This window comes from Lissotriton helveticus, chromosome 1_1, assembly GCF_964261635.1.
Source record: "Lissotriton helveticus chromosome 1_1, aLisHel1.1, whole genome shotgun sequence".
In the NCBI taxonomy this organism is placed as follows: Eukaryota; Metazoa; Chordata; class Amphibia; order Caudata; family Salamandridae; genus Lissotriton; species Lissotriton helveticus.
The window spans coordinates 1,632,524,327-1,632,540,723 of NC_136057.1; the positions used below are offsets into that span (position 1 = coordinate 1,632,524,327).

Consider the following 16,397-nt stretch of genomic DNA (forward strand, 5'->3'; position numbering starts at 1 on the left):
GGATCACTGTCTGTACCTCAATAACCCCAGCCTTTCAAAAGCACCAACCTGCCTGGAAATCGTCCACTTTCTTTATATACAGATCCATCCCATTCTGAAATCAGAATGTGAAAAGTAGCATAACTCTAAAAAATGCTAGCACGTGTCTGCCTTAATTGAAAATCTGAAACCTCAAACTGATCAGTAGGAAATCAATAAAGTAAAAAAAAAAAAAAACATAAGCATGAATAGTGGTGTATGGGGAAGGGGAGGCTCGATAGTGATCTGCAAAAGTATGTGGGAGCGCCAAACCTAAAAAAAAATTTGGGGGGACAGCTTCTTGCTAATGGGGTTGAGTTAATGGGTGTCTTGACAATAAGTTATTTGTTTTCACATAAATCGTGCGATGTGTCTTCCTCCAGTGTGTACAGGACTGAACTCCTGGTTTTTCCAATGTTTGTTTTTCGGCCCAGGGTGGACCCTGGCGAGAGTGCTTGTTCGCATCCCACGCAGTCTGCTGGATGGAAGAGCCGGAGCATCTGGCGTTATTTTTGCTGCGCGCTCGGTTATGAAGACCAGCTTGTGGCTCAGCAGAATAATGATCCGTCCCTAATATCACTAATGAGCCTCTGGGGCCATCTGCCATGCCAGCATCGGTTCTTCATGGCGGAGCCCGAACATTCTTCAAGACGAGGCCTGCTCTGGCCGAGGGGGGCTTCCTGCATCTGATCGTGTGTTGACCTCTAGGTGGTGACACAGAGTCGATATCGAGCAGGGTTCTGATGACCTTTGGAGAGTGGGTTCATATTGCCCACCTGCTTGAGTGATCTCGCCCTTCTCTCCAAGGATGGCATTTATTTGTATTTATAATTATTTATTAGGTGCACACATCATCCGAGAGGGGTTCTCCAGCAGGGGATATTACACTATAGGGTAGTAAGATTAAAGGGTGAATAACCAAGCTTTCAAGAGTTTTTTTTTTTTTTTTAAAGAGTGAGATCAGAACAGGCACGGATGGACAAGGGTGGCTGGTTCCAGTGGTGAGAGGCCAGGAATGAGAAGGGGCGGCTCCCAAGCATTGCTTTGACAGGAAGCTGATCCTGTATATGGAAGTGCTTTGGGATCTCTCCAACAGGCAGAGTAATACATTTTGTGAGATTCTTCAGAGAGATTTTCGGGCAGTGTATGGACGGTGAGTCTGCTCTGCCCGGTTGGGCCATTCTTGGCAAGACCTGTCTTGAAGGCACGCCCATTGAACACCGGAGGTAGTTCTCGGCTTTACAGGTCTCACAGACTCGCACCTTAGCTCCGCCATCGATCGAGTCTCGTCGGTTTCACAGCTTATCCCCTGGCGGACAAAGCTAGGCCTCGTGCAACACAAAACTCCCGTGCTCACGTCCCAGACCGCTGAGCTATCCCTCGTGTTACATAGATCTTACCGGCTCACGCCGTAGACAGCTGAGGTAAAGTGCACACATGCTCGAACCTTGTTACACAAAAGCTGATTACAGCATTTGTCTCAAGAATCACACGCTGTATGGTGTAGACAGCAGAGATATCTCTCGGGTTCTCCGATTTCACAATCATATACTTTAAGCAGCAGGTCCATTCCATTAGGTTACACGGGTCTCAGACTTCAGACGAATTAGAGGCGCATTTTAGACAGCAGTGCTGTCCCTCAGGTCACGTTTCTCCGATGCACAGAGCCACATCTCGACTCGCATGTTAGACGGAAGAGCCATCCCGGCGGCCGCGTGACCGCCATCTCGGTATTTAGACAGGGGTGTCCCCGAGGCCACGTGCCTGGCACCTTAGCCATCGGAAATATGTCTCTCAATCCATGTTATTGATGCCGCCCAGTGACCCCGGCCTTGTGCTCTGCGCAGTCCCCGCGGCAGCCCGGCCGCCGTGCTTTTCTTGTCACACAATAGCCCATCTGTGCCTCGCGCGCACAAAGACAAACACATCTGTGAACAGAGACCGTCCACGCCCGGGAGTGAGAGCCACGCCGCGGGGCCCTCTGTGAGTGACTGACAGGAGTGACGTCTCTTCGGGCGCCAGGTACTCACCAGTGGGACCAGCGGCGTAACCAGTGCTTCATGGGCCCTGGTACAAGGAAAGCAAGAGTCCTCAGTCTAATTCAGTAATAGCCAGGGTTCAGCGGACCCCTTACACTCTCTGGGCTCCGGTGCCATTGCACCTGCCGCACTAACGGAAACTACGCCCCTGAGTGGGGGTTCCTCTCTGAGGGTATCACTCTGGGTGGGATCCTTCTTTGGGTTATTCACTCAGCGATAGGCTATTTCCGTGAGTGACTGTTCGGTGGGGCTCCCCCTGTGTGAGGGGGTCATCGAGCATGTCCTGCTGGTGGGATCTTGGAAGCGCGGGGGGTGGTAAGATTGTACATTACTAATAGGTGGGTAATACTCGTAAGTGTAGTGTAGCCCCTTTCTGAGTTACTTATGGGTGGCATTCCTCTGTGTGTAACTTAGCAAGAGTGGAAGGTTCCTCTGTGACTTACTGAGAAGTGGAGTTCCTCTGTGGGGGACTGAGTACATGCTGCGGGGCCTCAGTGAGGGAGTAATCCAGGGCAGTAGTCCGTTCTTAGTGATTTCACCTCTGACCGTGAGAGCATTCGGAGGCCGCTGTTCATAGGCGGGGCCACGTATGACTGAAGTAGATATGGCTCCTTAGGTGAGGGAGCTGTCTAGGTGCTGAGGACGGCTCGCTGTTGGCAGGTTGCTGAGAAGGCTGGGTGGGGAAGACTGACACTATGTGGGAGAGTTGACGAGGTGGGGCTGGGGCACGGAGTTGGTGAATTACTCAGAGATAACACAGGGGCAATGTTTTCAAGTGAGTGAATTCTGATCAGGGAGGGAGTGGATTGGTGGGCACTCACTGAGTGTCCAAGCGGTGGGCAAGCCAACACACAGGAAGGCCTCTCTTTCTTACCTCAAATAGTAATGCTTTGCTTTTACTTTTTAACTCTGAGCACGAGGGTCGAGCGAGTGTGGCAGGAGGAAGGGGCATGGGAGCTCGGTGCATTGTGGGCTCAGGGTTCCAACAGGAGCTCGAGCCAGAGCCCTGCATCTGGCTTGAGGTTTGTGGCTTCCCGCCTCTAGGTGGGAGACAATGTTGCTGCGAGCTACCCGGCAATGGGGAGAGGTTGGTGGCCGTGTCTTTTAGGAAACTCTGAGCTATCAAGTGTTCCTGTGCGCCACGGTTGACCCCTTTCCTTCAACGGAGATTGCTCTAGCCCCCCTTTGAGAATGTCGTTGACAGCCACCGGGCACGAAGATCCGACAAGTAATATGTGTGCTCCCAGCCCACCTAGGCCTGACACCTCCTCCGCTGTGCTTACCTGTGAACCACTGTTAGGGCAAACAGTGCCTTCCAATGACGGGTGTGTCTTCTGTTTTTTCTACTTTAGCTTTCTCGCTTTTTTTCTTTCACCCAGATTTCTTTTTAAGTTCACCCTTCGGTGAGGATTTTGTTTCACCCTTTCTTTCAGTCTCGTTTTCTCTTTTTTGTAGTCATAGTTTAACCACTTCTATTTTTCTCCCTCGACTTTTTCTCAAGCTAACTTCTTTTTTCTGTATTTCATTGGTCACTTCTGAATTCGGCTTCACTTCATCTTATTTCTGTATTTGATTTTCTTTCTTCTTGCTTCTCTATTTTTTACCTTTCCTTGTGACCCAGAGTCTCTGTATTCCCTTTGTCGTTGTCTTTCTTTCATTTTTCGTTCAATCTTCTCTTCTCTACCTCTATTTATCGTTTGTTCTGTTGCTTTCCACATTGCAACCATTTGCATCCAGTTTGCTGATTTTCTTCGTTTTTTTCTATTTTTTGTTTCTTTTCCTTTTCGTTTCGTTCATTCTTTACTTTTACTCGTTAATCTTTCTTTGCCTGTTCCTTTACCTTAAGATGTTCTTTCCTGCCTGACTTTTTGCCTCTTTGTTCTATGAAATCTCCCCAACCTGTGTCACATTTTGTCACTACCTTGCCACTTTCATCTGTTCTGAACATTGCAACACAGAACATGCGTATAAAGTCCGAATGATATACACAGACCAAATACATCGATGAATAGCGCAGTGAAGTCATTCCATCAAAAAAGTTAGACGAAAGTACATTTTGTGATTTTAAAAATATATTTCAGACTGAAAAGCACGTCTACGATAAACGGCGCATTAGAGAAAAAAGTCACACCAACTTTTTTGTAGCATGTTTACGTTTGCTCTTTCTCTCTATTATACACATTAAAATTGCATAAATCATAGCACACGCTGCCGTGCACCCGTTTTACGCTTGCTCCTCCTCGATAAATGAGGAAACAAGACACGGGAACAGAGGCATCTTTGGAGTTGGAGTGCAACATCCAGATTTCGAAACAATTTCGTCATTCGCTCAAATATAATTTGTTACACGAGGTTTAGATATTCCTTTTTAGTTGCAGAGGTAACAAAATAACAAAAAGGTTCAGAGAACTAAAAAAACAAGCCGCTCCCTGCATCTCAATACAAAATCATGACACCAAAAGAAGTGTTACCTGAAGACTAACCCTCGGCTTCGCTGAGCGCCTTTTGGGTTCCCTCAGATACCCTAAGCTCGCGCTGAGTAGGCTGGCATTCCAGCTGTCTGTACAGCTTTCGGAGGGGGGCACAGCTCCTCGATGAAAGGCCCCTCTGTGTGCTCAGGTATCCAGCGATGGCTGTGCGGACGTCGCCCAGCACCACTTTCAGCACCTCCGGGCGGCGGTCAGCTCCCTTCTGCTTTCAGCACCCTTCCTCTGTGGACAGCTCAGCGCCTGTCAGTGTCCCGGTCTCAGAACCGTTCACTTCCTGGTCCGGAGGTTCCGGCCTCGTTCAGCACCCAGGTCCCCGGACAGCTTCTTCCTCCAGCTCTTAGCAGACAGCACACACTCGCTGGACAGCTGCGTGTCCGTCTGTGCAGCACCGTCAGCTCCAGGACGCTTTTGTGCGGGTGCCTCCCTCTCCAGTCACTTCTGGTCCACTGCGCGCAGGGATGCTCCGCCCCCCTCAGGTTGGTGGGTAGCAACTGGTGGTAGCCAGAAAACCCCCGCAAGGGATGGGGAGGGCTAGCTGCCCTTTCAGACTCGTCTGACACCGGACCCCTCGCAGGGCCATCTGTGAAAATCATTAGAAATGTATTAGACCGTGATTTGTCATTCATTTGTTCTCCTAAGTGGCAGCAATAAGAACGCTAGCCATTATTTATGCAGCGCTTGATGCCACTGTCGTAAACTTCTTGACGCTTTAAAAGTATCTTATTATGAGCTATTTTGATACTTAGTTTATTACTTTATTCATTTTTTTTAATTTGTAATATTCCAGATCGCGTTTGTGCTGTACAAGCAGGGAATCTGGGTTGTTTACAATCTGGTTTTAGAACAAAATGCTGGGCCGGCTGGCATCCTTGGAGTTAAGCTTGCAGACGGATTTTTTGCAGCGGCTTCACTGAGTCGTTGAGACACCTTTCCACTTGAGATAAGTATGCCGGGTGTCGCCCAAGCACCCCTTGACCATTGTATATTCTATTGCACCGTAATTGCCTTTATAGAGCGCTTACTACCCCTGGCGAGGCTTTGAAGCAAGTTGCGGCATTCTTTGAAACAAAAATGACTGCACCTCAAGTTCCTGAGACAGGGAAATCTCGGTGATAACAGCACACCAAGCCCACATGAACTGGTGAAATTGTTATTTTTAACAGTCGGAACACGGCCGCTCTCATGCTATCAACTCTGTAATGACAAATGGTTGAGTCGGCCCTCCTGAAGTGCATTTTCTGCAAACATTGGCACCGCAAGTACTAAACCCACTCCTCTGTCCTGCTATCTGGCATGCATCGGACATCCCTCCTCTCGGAGGAAGGCTGCCTCACTAAATGCATCTCTGAAAAACACTGACGGGAAAGCTCTGAAGGAACTGGGAGCAGGGAAGGGAAAACCCGAGAACATCATGCGAGAATCTTCCAACTCTGTGCTGGGGGTCACTATCCAATTGTCCCGCGTCTTCTCTGAAACGAAATCCGTGCACAGATGGCACGGAGATGCCCGTGAGTGAGGCCGGGCTCGTCTGCGGTGGAAGCGACATCTGTGCCATGCTGTCAAGTGCAAAGCGTGGGGGGAGGGGAGAGCCTCATAGTCTGAGGGCCAGAACCTGAGAGACGTAGCAACACGAGAAAAAGAGGACGCAAAGTTCAACACAAAGTGCAGCCCGAGAGTCGCTTCTTCCCTTTCACGTCAGTTAAGGCGGAGCTTCAGTCAGATACGTTTGTCGTCCGTGCGTCATTGTAGTCTGGCTTTTGCGCCGATTTTACTCGCACGCGCAGCTGCTTTGTTTAAAGCAACGGTAATAATAGTGCGGAATCCATTTTATATAGCGCTTACTGCATTCGATGTTTTTGGATTTTTGCAACAGTCTACCAGTTTTTTGTTTTTGTTTTCATGATTTTAATTGAGGGTTGCAATAGAAAGAAGAGAATAACCGAATTGGTTGAAAAATGCTTTTCTCATCAAAGGCATCATTATTAACCCCGCAGAACTTACCTTAAGCACTCTATTTAGTAAGGCGCCGATACAGCCGAGCATATTTTAAAACCAGCCTAATAAACTTAATCAACAGCAGCATTATAACTACGAGTCTTTTGAGTTTAAAGAACCAATTTGTATTTTCCCTTGTCCCATATGCGTCCACTCCACTCAGTGGCGCTGCCACTTGCACTCGTGTCATATTTGAATGACGCAGAACATTTTCATTTAAATTTTCATGCAGAATTCAATTTGTAACGTGCACAGCGTGTGCAAGAAAGAAAACACAAGCTTTTTTATCACTACAGGGAACCAGAACCAATCACGCCCAGTTGAGGAAATGCACTAACTTAAATTCTAGCCCGCTAGTGAAGTGTCAATAAGCTATCCTGAGGTCGCTACCATGAAATACTCACCTGTCACCCAAGTTTTGTATCCGAAAACGAGTGTACATCATCTCATTGCTAATGCTGTACACAACATTCACTAATGATTTTAGACAATGTTCCTTAAAAGCAGCAGAGGATTCCAAAATCTCTGGGCATTAGATGAAAGGAAGCTGATATCAATCAATCAATCAATAAACTTTATTCGATCTAAATTGAAGGCATAGATCATAAAAACATAAATTAAAACAATAAATCTTCTTTCTTAATACAATAAAATTAGTTTAAAACCAGTGAATAAAAGCGGGTGTTACATAGCTCAGGTCTGTACAGCTTCAAGTTGACGGTATTCTAAAGTGCAATGATTCGCAGGTTAAACTCAAATACTCGAATTCTAGCCCGCTAGTGAAGTGTCAATAAGCTATCCTGAGGTCGCTACCATGAAATACTCACCTGTCACCCAAGTTTTGTATCCGAAAACGAGTGTACATCATCTCATTGCTAATGCTGTACACAACATTCACTAATGATTTTAGACAATGTTCCTTAAAAGCAGCAGAGGATTCCAAAATCTCTGGGCATTAGATGAAAGGAAGCTGATATCAATCAATCAATCAATAAACTTTATTCGATCTAAATTGAAGGCATAGATCATAAAAACATAAATTAAAACAATAAATCTTCTTTCTTAATACAATAAAATTAGTTTAAAACCAGTGAATAAAAGCGGGTGTTACATAGCTCAGGTCTGTACAGCTTCAAGTTGACGGTATTCTAAAGTGCAATGATTCGCAGGTTAAACTCAAATACTTTGTGCAAAAAACGCAGTAGGGACATCAGGTAAGAAGCAACGCCAACACATTTAGTAGATTAATTATTAAATAATCAATTAGAAAAAAAAGCCAACCTTTGGATCAAATACAAGTCATTTAATTTTTTTATATATATATTAGTACAAATCCATACCTGGAAACATGCCGAGTTCAGGTGTGTAATTTCTTACGATATTGGCCACTGATTTGAGGACATACTATTAGATTTATACAATCGATTGGTATAGAAAATGCCTCCTTTGCTTGCAGACCTAAAGAAACGATGCTCCACAAAAGCAAACATGGAGATCGTGAAGCTTCTTATGAAAAAACAAGGCAATGCGACATTGGTTAAAATTGTGCCTCCTTAAAAGAGGTAAAATGTATTTAATTCTCTGTTCTTTATAAAAGTGACAGAAGGAAAAGAGGTGAAGGTCCGATTGTGAGGATAGGTTATCACATGGGCATGGCCACAGGTCGTTAAAGGAATACCTTTTAGCAGGAAAACCCAGCATCAGGGGTATTAGGTTGGCACGAAACCTTAAAACCTTAAAAGGATAAACCTATGGTGTAAGTTTCTGACACCATCCGATTATTCACCCTTCATTAAAGCTGGAATCAGATTGTAAAGTTTTACTGTCGTTCTTGTACAATAAGATTCCTTCCTCTCTTAGGTTGCCTTTGTAGGAAAAAGGTGAGGCGGGAGAGAGGACGTGTCGATCGCTCCGTTTTCACAGTTACGAGGCAACCTTGTAAGAAGAAATATCCCTGCATTCTCTGACAAGGGTACAAAGTGATGAAACCCCAAAGACGAGAAGAAAATCCGTCTTCAAGTATCAAACAGGGACTTCATACATGATTTTAAGGCTAAATCCAAGCAAATAACTACAAGTGATCCAGCGCAGATTTAAAATTGCAAGAATTGAACTTGACACAGGAGATATCATTCTCCCCGTTTTAAAGAAATTGAGAATTACATATACTACCATTAACCACGAAAAGGATCGACTGTCGTTTAATCCTCAAAGGGTGTGGAATCTTAAAGATACAAGATCCATGATAATACAATCCAAAATGAAGAACTATTGTTTTTAAGTAAAAGTCTGTCCTGAAGAAGGTGTTAGAACAGCTCAAAGCACCGAAACGCGTCGACAAAGGACTTTCTTCTGTCATTTTATATCTGATGTCATGATATTATGAATTTTTAATGTGTGAATATCACTCTGTATTGATTATTTGTAATTTGAGTTGGAACAACTACAGTGATTATTGTGTGTATTGGAGAATTATTCTTTTAGGATATGTTTTAACAAAATGTTTTGTAATAAATGAATTCAAATGTTTTTAATATAATCCAAATAAAGGGCCCTATTATGATGGCGGACGGACTTGCGTCCGTCCGCCACCCCTGTGTAAGAGGGACCGTCCGCATGGGCAGCGGTGGTCCCTCTATGGGAATTAGGATGTGACCGCCACATCCTGTATTTTTTACATTGCGGTGGGTGCTGCTTGAAGCAGCACCCGCCGCAATGTAAAAAATGAAAGCAGTGCATTTGCATGAACAAAGCGGCAGGCACCGCATGGACCGACAGCACTACCGAAGCAACGTGGCTCGAGGAGGGTGAGTGGAACACCCAGTGCCATCAACATCGACAGCAGACCCGTATCCCCCGGCTCGAGGATTGAGAGCTGTGCGCCGGATATGCTGGTGCTGGTCCCCTGTACTGTGACTATCCCGCTTTTCACCCCCCCTATGATCAAGGACTTACGAACCTTTTTAACCGAATGTAAATAAATGACCGTTAAACCTGCAACGAACGTAATAACTGCTGCTTGATAAAGAACTCGTTATCAGTACTCAATTGTGTGGTGTCCATTCATAACGCAGTAGAAGTTCTGAGCGTACGATCTCGAAGGTGAAGTCCCCTCCTGCGAGGGTTTCACGCCTGTGCTTGGCAGTGCTCCTGGGAGAGGTGGGTCCCGGAGTGGTCTGGAGAACGCTCTCTGTCCCCCCTGAGATCGCCCCTACTAACAAGGGTATTGAGAAATGTTTACAACAGGGCCAGGTCAAGGTTCTCAATATTCTGGGCCCTCTCACTCGTATCATCTATATGGCAGAAGATGCCAGGCGCAAGAATGGTAAGGTGAACCGTAACCTTTAGATGGGTTGGTCACAACGTGTCATTTTTTTGTTAGGCAAAGCCAATGCCAGCCTGATTACAGAGACGAAAGGCAGTATTGATAAAGATGAATCCTAAGTTGGCTGACCTGTCTTCTAGAAAAGACATAGGGAACTCAAATTGTTAAGGGTTCATTTGCCGCAATCACCCGAGTGTGATCCCTCCATAAGATGTTATAATGTTCCCCTGGACATCAGTATTTATTTTTAATCATGACACTTGTAAATACAGAGGTTGTTTCAAGACTAAGAATATTCATGGTTAGCGATGCTTGTTGTCTTCTTTGAGAATACTGGTGGTTAGCATTGCTTGGTGCCTTCTTGAAATTCTCCTACCTGCCTCACGTGAGTAAACCGCCTAACGGCTTGTCAAAATCCCACGTGAGGCGCATGAAAATTCTCCAAGACACGCTGTACTGCTGATATAAAAGACGCGCCATGGAATGAGATGGCGCTTCGCTTCCCATTGATACGCATCACCACGAGCGTTTTGGACCCGACTACTGAAACCAGCTGACAGCCGGCTTGTGACCTTCACCAGCGAGACCCGCTTCCTCCAACTACACAGAGACCGACAAGCATTGCATTTTCCTTCCTCCCTTCTCCGCTCCCTCCTCCCTTCTCCCGCTCCCTCTTACCTGTTTCCAGTAGACTTCGGACATCGGTTCTCGATCTTGATACTGGGAGAATCGGAGCTTCCTTCCTGTGTTTCTTCTTCGGGAGGTTCCGGTTGCAAACAGGACGACTTCCTGTAAAACAGAAAGAAAGAAAGACAATCCTTGTTACTAGAACTTTGTTGTAAATACATTTAACCAGCAATCTGAAGAGACTTTTGAACATTTGAGGCATTAACGCGCAGAGACCTTGATATTTTTGGGACAATCATTTTTACTGAAGACAATACTGCAACTAAAACATTGTGTTGGTAATTATAGTTGCAGCATGGACATAACTTCAGTACACAATGTTTTGGTGATCATTACAACAGTGTTGGGTTTATAATTACAGTTCAAACGCTGAAGGAATTTAAGATAAGAGGAACTGACAATTGTGAGTGGGGTTTTAGGCCAAAGTAGAATATGCCTAAATTCCAAAACCTATTGGAGTATTGTTGTTTTTTCTTCTTTTCATTGTCTTTACAGAACCCCATTATTGAAGACCTTAAATACAGTTTGAGAAGGTAAGAATGTTAGTGTGGATGTTAAACTATTTCTTTATCAACACTTATTAACCGGTTTAGCACTTGAGGGTGTTTACAGAAACTGAAAGTGTTTTGTGTTATTTAAGGTGGTAAAGTCCTTTTGAGGTAAAGTTCTTTCGAATCACCAGAAAAACTGGAGAAGTGTTTGCATGGACCTTCAGACATTAGGTATGTTATAGAGAAATGAGGAATAACAAATGAATGTAATTTGCAACTGATACGTCTTTACTATACTGAGTGTATCTGGGTGTTGTTGTTATAATAGGTCAAGATTCGCTTAGTTGATATATTGATCAAAGAAGGTCCAGAAAACTTCACCAAGAGAAACCATTTGGATCTCTTGAGACGAAGATCCAGTGTTTGTTTGTTTCTCTCTCTACTTCCCCTTTCCCAGTCGGTTCATCAAGTGTTCACTACGTTGTTGGGCTGGTTGGTCCGTGGGGGAATTGGGACCTTACAACTTCAAGAAAGAAACAACCTGAACGCAGTGACTGATTTCGCAACAGAAAGCGAAGCAACACTCCCTTGATTCCTCTTGATTTTGTACTCATTTAGTTACCAAAATAGATGTCACTCAGTTGACTCAACTTGTACACAAACTCAATCAAGAAATGCAGGATTTACGTTTAGAAAATGAATCCCTTCGTCAGGAATTAGATAACACTAGGACAGGGTTTACCAATCGGAGAGAATCCACAGAGGAAGGAAGACCCATTGTAACTCCTTCCAAATTTGGTACTACAGTTTTTCAATCTCCGAATACGTCCGGGCAACCTACCGACTAACCAGTACAAGTCACAGTAGTTACCCCTAGTCCTATTCCTTTAGCAAATCCGGAGAGACTTACAGGGGATTGCAATAGATACACAGCATTCATGAGCCAGTGTCAGTTGCACTTTATGTGCAACCCTCAGATATTTACGACTGACACCTCTAAAGTGGCCTTTATTATTTCCTACTTAGGAGGTGTGGCAGCTAACTGGGCCATGCCCCTAGTGGATAGTAATGATCATATTCTACATAATTTGCATAATTTTAAAACAGCCATGTCCAATCTCTTCGCTAAACACACATTCATACAAGCATCAAATAATGAACTCCTAAACCTGCGCCAAGGATCAAAATACCTGATATCCTATGTCAACAACTTTAACAGGTTATTGGCCGAAACTCATTAGCCTGAAGAAAAAAGGGTATCCCTGTTTTACAGAGGGCTTAGAGATGACTTAAAGGACTCTATGGCCCATATCGCAATTTGCCAGATGATTTTGCTGAATTCCAAGATTTAGTAGTCAAGTTGGATCATAGACTTGGGAAATGGTTGAGCGAAAGACCTAGAGGTGATATTAGAAATTTACATTTTAAAACTGACAGAAAGGAGACTGAGGATAAAAGTGCTGTTGTAGAACCTATGCAAATAGGAAGAGTGAAAGGTCCTCAATCACTCGAGGCAAAAGAACGAAGACGTAAGGGGAACCTATGTCTTTACTGTGGGAAATCCAGTCATTTCGCTAGAGAGTGTTCTGCAAAACCTGTTAAAAGAAAGACATTAGCAATAGTGGGAGATGTACCTCAGGTGTCAGAAAACTAATTTCCTCGGAGAAAGAGGAGATCGTTTCTCCGGGATGTATTGTTCAAAAGATCTCTCAATATGCAACTAATGTAACAAAGTGCATTCCCAGACATTTCACCATGAGAGTGATTTTTATTTTGTCCACACAACAGAGACATAGTATACCCGTTCTAATTGATTCTAGTGCCACTGGCAACTTTTTTGATTTAGAATTAGCACGAAAGTTACAATTAACTCAAGTGCCTAAGAAAGAAGGTGAGCCAGTGCGGGTGGTGGATGGGTCAGCCTTGTCTTCTGGTCTGATTAGGTTTCACACTACACCTTTGAATATAGTCGCAGATAACGGCCATACTGAAAACACTGTATTCAATCTCATTGATACACCAACTTTTGGGGTGATTCTTGGAATCCCTTGGCTTGAAGTCCATAACCCCAAAATTGATTGGGTCAAACGTACTGTTACCCTTGACTCTTCTCACTGTAGGCTTCATTGTTATCAAGAAACTAAGGACCCGGTCATGCCTCTCTTTTGTGCCGCATTGAATCAAGGAACTTTTAACATCCCAAGTGAATATGAGGACTTCTCAGATGTGTTTGACCCTGTTAAGGCTACCAAATTACCACCTCACAGGGTTTATGATTGTAGAATTGATTTAGTCCCTGGAGCAGTGCTACCTTGAAGTAGGATTTACGCGCTAACTGAGCCACAAAACCAGTATTTGAGATCATACTTGGATGAGCTGTTGGAGATTGGATTCATCCGACACTCAACATCGCCAGTCTTGTCGCCGCTCTTCTTCGTGGCAAAGAAGTCAGGCGATTTCAGAGCGTGCATCGATTATCGTACAGTTAATAAGGCAAATATAAAGGATAGGTATCCTCTACCGTTGATTCTAGTGTAGCTTAACCAAGTAAAAGGCTCCAGTATCTACAGCAAATTGGATTTGCGAGGCGCTTATCACCTTATCCGTGTTAGGGAAGGTGATGAGTGGAAAAAAGCTTTTCGCACCAAGTTTGGGTTATTTGAATATACAGTCATGCCTTTTGGTCTATGTAACGCCCCGGCTGCATTTCAACACTTCATAAATGAAGTATTGCATGACCTTCTGGACATCTGTGTAATTGTGTACATAGACGACATTTTAATCTATTCAAAGAATCCAGAAGACCATGTACAACATGTCCGATCAGTCTTGCAAAGACTAAGAGACAACACCTTGTTTGTGAAATTAGAAAAATGTGTTTTCAATACCCCTAAGGAAGAATTCTTAGGCTATTGGCTGTCTCCAGAGGGGATTATAATGGACCCAAAAAAGGTGGAAGCCATTTTGAATTGGCCTGCTCCGACATCAGTAAAAGACACACAGAGTATACTGGGATTTGCTAATTTTTAACAGACGGTTTATCTCAACATTTTCCGAAATAGTAACACCAATCACACAGTTACTGAAGAAGGGAAAAATATTCCAATGAACTTTGGAGGCTGAACAAGCCTTTTCAAGTCTAAAAAACGCTTTCACCTTGGCACCCATTTTAATCCATCCTGACCCAGACAGACCATTTTTTGTTGAGGCGGATGCCTCACAAACAGCCTTGGGAGGCGTGCTAATGCAAAAGGATTCTAGTACAGGACGCTTACATCCGATTGCCTTTTATTCACGTAAGGTTTTAGCTGCCGAACAAAACTATGCCATAGCCGAACGTGAATTGTTGGCAATAAAAGCAGTTTTTCAGGAATGGAGACATGATCTGCTGCTACCTGACGGAGGAGGACGTTATATTGCATGCTGCTCTAGGAACCAGGGGATGGTTTAGCTCACTTTATCAAGAGTGTCCAAGCAGGAGGACTAATAAACACTTCCCTCTACAACAAGTTAACAATTATAGATAGTCAGACAGAACCTACACCCCACGCCTTTTACCTTGGTTCCAGCCCTACTTGGACTATCATCCATATTTTGATGAGAATCATATGTACAATATTGAAATACCCCTATAAAAGAGCTTTTGCAGAACGAGACTACAAATAGATACCTCTCGCCTAAGATCAAGAACGGCGCGGACAGATCGGATTCCTCCACAGAAACGTATTTTGTTGAACAGGATGCCTATTTGAGCACAGTTAAACGTCACAGACAGTTCCACGAATCCTAATTACTGCGGGAGAGGATACAAGGACATTATCTCATTCTTTATTGTGCCCTGAAGAAGTCCCAAGAGGACGAAACGCGTCGGCTGTAGCTCCTGTGTGTATTTTTTACTCTCAACTGAACTCAATAAAGAACTCTTAAAGAACACAAGTAACAAACCAATGTGATTATTGCTGTTAACCTCATCAAAGTTATCAGTTTCTACAATTTCTAAAGTGGTGCACCTTGACCTTGTTTAAAGTATAACATAGTTCATGTCTTGAACCAACATTGTAACGGTGGGTGTTTTTGAAGTGTGCACACATATTGTCCCATATATTATAGTGTGGGTCTAAACTAATACTGTGCGAATATTTGACCAGGTGCTGTTCTGTCGGGAATCCTCCACCGTTGTCCTTTTTCTGAAACCAGTTTTTCAGGAATGGAGACATGATCTCCTGGGAGCTAAGCACACCATCATCATCTTTTCCAGTCATAAAAATTTACAGTTCTATCCCACTGTGAAGGCCTTCACTCCCAGACAGATGCGCTGGTTGCAGTTTTTTATCGAATTTGATTTTTTGATCACATATCGCCCATGATCTAAACAGCTTTTATCTTATACTCTTTCACGTTTGGTATGTGAAAAGCATAATGACCAAGATGACAAAACACAAAGTAGCATTCCTGCAGAAAGAATAGAAGCAGTAAACCATCCGGATGTCTTCTTAAGTCAGATTCAAAGTAAAGTTAAAACCCTGGATCAACAACAGTGGCTATCTCAGAAACACAATTCAATCCGTGGGGGTTTTTTCCTCCATAAGGATAAAATATTTGTTCCTGTAAAAGAATTGCGTTTACAAGTGTTGAATTGGAATCATGACCTGGACACAGCAGCCCATCCAGGTATTAATAAAACTCTAGAACTTTGTCAAAGACATTTTTGGTGGGATAACATAATGACTGATGTACAACAATACGTTAAGAGGTGTCCTTTATGTGCACGACAAAAAGCCCTACACACTGCACCAATGGGTCTTTTACAACCAATGACTATTCCTCCTTGTCCCTGGCACACAATAAGTCTAAATTTTATTACTGACTTACCCAAGTCTAAGGGGTTGACTACAATTCTGGTAGGAGTAGACCCACTATCAAAAATAGGACATTTCATCCCGTTGTCTAAATTACCATCAGCAACAGAGTTCAGTGATATATTTTTGGTTAATATTGTTAAGCTTCACGGCCTCCCAAGCAAAATCATTTCGGACAGAGGCCCTCAATTCATTTAGAAGTTTTGGAATCAGTTCAGTAAACAATTAGGGATAGAACTATCCTTATCATCTGCTTTTCACCCCCAGACCGATGGTCAAACAGAAAAGGTGAACCAATATCTTGCACAAGATTTACGATGCCTGGTTTCTATCATGTCCACTAGTTGGGATTAATTACTACCCTGGGCTGTGTTTTCATACAATAATACTACACATGCAGCCCTGGGTTTTTCACCCTTCTATTTCTTAACTGGTCCGCATCCACATTCTATCCCAGTAACATTTCCTGAAAACTGGCAAATTATTCCAGCAGT

General features: G+C 43.8%; 1 protein-coding gene across 1 annotated transcript in view; it reads right to left on the bottom strand.

The window, feature by feature from the left end:
* NEUROD4 (neuronal differentiation 4) overlaps window positions 1-4,787 on the bottom strand; it is a 30,393-nt gene extending 25,606 nt beyond the window's left edge. Inside the window, exon 1 of the mRNA XM_078688566.1 lies at window positions 4,529-4,787. The gene's annotated coding sequence lies outside the window, so the exon portion shown is untranslated. The remainder of the gene's footprint in view (window positions 1-4,528) is intronic.
* Window positions 4,788-16,397: the final 11,610 nt, after the last annotated feature.